This window comes from Malus domestica, chromosome 08 (assembly GCF_042453785.1).
Source record: "Malus domestica chromosome 08, GDT2T_hap1".
Taxonomy (NCBI): domain Eukaryota; kingdom Viridiplantae; phylum Streptophyta; class Magnoliopsida; order Rosales; family Rosaceae; genus Malus; species Malus domestica.
Window position 1 is genome coordinate 14,981,325 of NC_091668.1, and position 4,744 is coordinate 14,986,068.

At 37.6% G+C, this 4,744-nt stretch overlaps 1 non-coding gene across 1 annotated transcript; it reads left to right on the forward strand.

Annotated features, from left to right (window-relative positions):
* Positions 1-2,638: 2,638 nt before the first annotated feature.
* Positions 2,639-2,743, forward strand: LOC114823593 (small nucleolar RNA R71). The gene has a single exon (XR_003771627.1). It is a non-coding gene; the product is annotated as a small nucleolar RNA R71 (small nucleolar RNA).
* The last annotated feature ends 2,001 nt before the right edge of the window (positions 2,744-4,744 follow it).

The following is a 4,744-nucleotide window of genomic DNA, read 5'->3' on the forward strand; positions in this document are numbered from 1 at the left end:
TTGGTCAAAAGAATCCCCAAAAATAGAAAAGTCATCCATAAATACCTCAACGACATGTTCACCTAACCTGGTAAATATGCTCATCATGCATCGCTGACACGTGGCAGGCGCGTTGCACAAACCAAAAGGCATTCTTCGGTATGCGAAAGTACCAAAAGGACAAGTAAAGGTTGTCTTCTCTTGGTCCTCCGGTGCAACTGGAATTTGGTTGTACCCTGAATAGCCATCCAAGAAACAATAGAAAGCACGACCAGCCAATCTTTCCAACATTTGATCAGTGAATGGCAATGGAAAATGATCTTTTCTAGTACCCGCATTGATCTTTCTATAATCAACACACATATGCCACCCAGTAGTCAAACGTGTAAGCACAAGTTCATTATTGTCATTCTTCACAACTGTAATACCAGACCGCTTTGGCACCACTTGAGTTGGACTAATCCACTTACTATCTGAAATAGGGTAGATCATCCCAGCATCTAAAAGCTTCATAACTTCATTACAAACAACTTCTTTCATAATTGGATTCAATCGACGTTGAGCGTCAATGGCAGGCTTTACTCCATCTTCCATTAAAATTTTGTGCATACAAATTGTAGGGCTGATCCTTTTAATGTCAGCTATAGTCCAACCAATTGCATCTTCATAGCTCCTTAAAATGCGTAACAATTTATCTTCTTCCGTTGATGATAAATCAGCAGCAATAATAACTAGCAGCGAAGAATCTGCACCCAAATAAGCATATTTCAAGTGTTTTGGAAACACTTTTAACTCCAATTTAGGTGGCTGTACCTTGGAAGGCTACAACAGTTTTTTGGGTTCCCCCAAACTCTCAAAAACGTGCCTCTAACGGGGGGGGGGGTTGAAAAGGAACACTTTCCAAAGCTGAAACATACTCAAACACCTCTTCATCTTCTGTATTTTTATTCTTAAATCCATGCAACACATTTAACAATGGATCAGATGTCAAACGTGGCATAATTTCAACATGTAATACGCTGTCAAGCACATCAACACGCATACAATCTTGCACATCACTTGGCCTTTTAGTTGCTTCAAATAAACTGAACACAACAGATTGATCTTGCACTCGAAGTGTAAGTGTTCCAGCCTCTACATCAATTAACGTTCGAGCAGTTTCCATGAAAGGACGTCCCAAAATAATTGGTGTTTGCATATCTTCATCCATATCCAAAATCACAAAATCTGCAGGAAGATAGAGATTATCCACTTTAATAATTAGATCTTCAATAATTCCCCTAGGATAAGCAACTGAACGGTCCGCTAGTTGTAGAATTACTGATGTAGGCTTGATTTCTCCTTGTCCTACTCTCTGAAAAACAGAAAAAGACATTAAATTAATACTAGCACCTAAATCTATTAAAGCACGGTTAAAATTAGAATTTCCAATTGTGCATGAAATTGTAAAACTCCCTGGATCTTGTTTCTTTGGGGAAAACTTGTGTAGTAGAACAGCGCTGCATTGTTCTGTAAGAATCACTTTCTGAAAATCCTCGAGCTTCTTTTTCTTTGTGCAAACATCTTTCAAAAACTTGGCATAAGAGGGAATATTCTTGATGGCATCAATTAACGGTAGATTAATCTGAACCTTAGACAAGGTCTTCATAAAATCTATCAATTGTTGATCTTTAACTTTAAACTTCAACTGTTCGGAATAAGGCATAGGTGGCACATATACACGATCCGCAACAATATTCGCACCATTTTCGTAACTGTTCAATGGCTGTTTAGAATCTTTCAAATTTGCAGATTTTTCAACAATTCCTGAATTTGTTTTTGGCTGTGAAGCCACCTGCGAATTTTGAACACCATTTTCAACTCTATTATCAAAACTTTTGCCAGAACCAAAACTCTAACTGCCTTGCAATCTGCACCTCTATTTGGATTTGGTTCGGTTTGGCTGGGAAATGTACCCGGAGCCCTTTCTGAAACCTGCAAAGCAATCTGCCCCATTTGTTTTTCCATGTTTTTCACTGCTGCTTGTAGATTTTGGATTTCTTGAGTGGTCGTATTCGCTAATTTTTCAATTGCAACCTCCCAAGCAGCCCTAGGTGCAGCAGGTTGTTGTACCTGCTGTTGAAATTGAGGCCTAGCGTGCTGATCTTTGTCCCACTTTAAATTAGGATGATCTTTCCAACCTGGGTTGTAGAAATTTAAATAGGGGTCATATCTGGGATGCTGGAAATTGTTAAATGCATTAACCTGCTCTGCTGTAAAATCTGGACAAACATCTCTATATGGGTAGCTCATAAAATCATGAGTTATCATGTTACAAATGTTGCACGCAGCTTGTAAGGGATGTTGTACAACAACCTGTGAACCTGGTATTCTTTGTAATAACATGTCAAATTTTGCATCAAATCTTTCAAGCTTTTTCTCCATTTTTTTCAATTTATGCCGACACATATGGTGAACTGTTAGACATCTCAAAAACAGACCTAGATTGTGGCTGCTCAACTGCCCACTGTTGTGTATCTGCTGCGATTTTTTCAAATAACAAACAAGCCTCTTGTGCATTTTTATCTTTGTACGAACCTCCGCATGAAACGTTGACAAGAGTTTTTGTAGTCATATTCAACCCTCTGAAAAATATATGCATTTGATCAGTAGTGTTAATACCCGAATGTGGATATTTTCTAATCAACTCTTCGAACCGCTCCCACACATCATGAAACTCCTCATTTGGCTTTTGGGCAAAAGATAAAATCTGAGTTCTTATGTCAAGAGTCTTTGAAGCAGGATAATACTTGTTTAAAAAAATTTCACTAAGTTGGGCTCAAGTACTAATGCTACCAGATAGGAGTGTGAGGAGCCATCTTCTTGCTTGATCTTTTAGAGTGTATGGAAACAAACACAGCTTAATAGATTCGGCTGAGAATCCCCTCACCAAAATATTTTTGCATCCCATTAAAAATTCGGCAATATGCATGTTTGGATCGTCAGATGATAACCCATGAAATGTAGGTAGAATACTCAACATGTGCTGCTTTATTTCAAATGTAGACCCTTCCTCCACTGCCGGATAAGTAATGCAACTTGGTATATTTGTGGTATGGGCTGTGAAAGATTCACCCAAAGGCTGACCTGCCTCTGGAATTACAAATGCCATTTTTTCTTTACTGTGCAGGTCCCCAGAAAATGAAGATTGCAGAAAAGTCTCTTGTAGTGACGGAACCCACTGCAAATTTTTCTCCTGACGTCCTCTCCGTACAGTTTGCTCAAGTTCTGGATCGAGAGGAAGCAATTTCTGCGCTGTTGTACGGGTGCTGACCATGCACAGATTATCCTTGTAATCTGCAAAAATAAACAAAAATAAAAACGAAAGTTAAATATTTTTTTTTATATGTATAAACAGCAATAACTAATTGAAAATCTAATTTTTAGGGATTATTTTAAATAATCCCCAACAACGGCGCCATTTTCTTGATAGGGATTTACACATGCCACTTTGAATGTTAGATTTTCCTAATTCATATTCTACTTGGAACCTCCAACATAGAACGTATATCTAACATGCAACCCGTCCGGACGTTCGGATCAAATCTGAACATAAAAGACTCATTATGCTTTATGAAAATCCTTTGAAAAACCATGCAACCCTTAAGACGTGGTGGTGTTCATCCTAAGTGAAATTACAATTATTAATCGCAAGAAGCCAACGTCAACTTCAGGGAACCTTCCGACCAAAATTGCCACAAATTACTTTTCTAAAGATCCTAATGGTGATCAGGCATTAAGACAATTAGATAGTTTTTATCCAGGTGATTAATAATTCAAAGTATGCATGCAATCAATCATAAGCAATTAAATAAAATTCACATATTCATGCTAAGGCTTAAGGTTTCGCCCTAATAAAAGAAATTAGTTACGCATATTCATAATTAAAATCATGGAAAATATATTTAAGAAAAGGATTGAAAGCACCTTTAAGTAGAAAATCTCCAAAACCCTAGCAATTCTCTCTGTCTCCAAAATTGCATAAAAGAAAGCCTAGTCCAAAAACTGTAGACGGCCAAGCAATATATTTGCTAAACCACCACACAAACCCTAATCCACCATAAAAAAAAAAAAAAAAAAAAAAAAAAAAAAAAAAACATAACCCTAAATTAAAATGGTAAAATTCGTCCCAAATCTGAACAACCACATTTTTGACCCATAAGCTGCTCCAAAACTTGCCCGATATAGCTGGATTTAATTTTTGGAATATTCTGAACACTTCTCCAGAACGCCACGAACCCATCCGAGATCATCTTGGGCTCCAAAAACGCAATTTAAGCCCAAAAACGTCATTTTCCAGCACTGCGCACTGCTTCTTTATTCCATCGCCAGAAAATAACTGTTTGGTAGAAAAATCCCAAATATTGATACGAACACGTTAAGTGACTCATGAACATCATCTAACTGGAATTACTCCAAAATTCGTCCATTTGGCCCTGTTTTGCTCCAGAGAAAGTCGGAAGTCCTATATTGAAAATACAATTCAAAGTATCAAGATTCTTTCAAAATATTAACCAAAATATACTAAGATTAGGGTAAAATATATAATATAAAATCTACTCATCACCTACATATAATTACTGTGAATACGTTGATGTACTAGTGTGAACTACAAATGGCTTGATCCCTGTTTAGGGTACGTAGGCTGACACACCCCGACCGAGATCAAGGCATGCTGGCCATCACGTGAGAGTGACATAGCCATGGGCACAGTGCAGAAGCGATA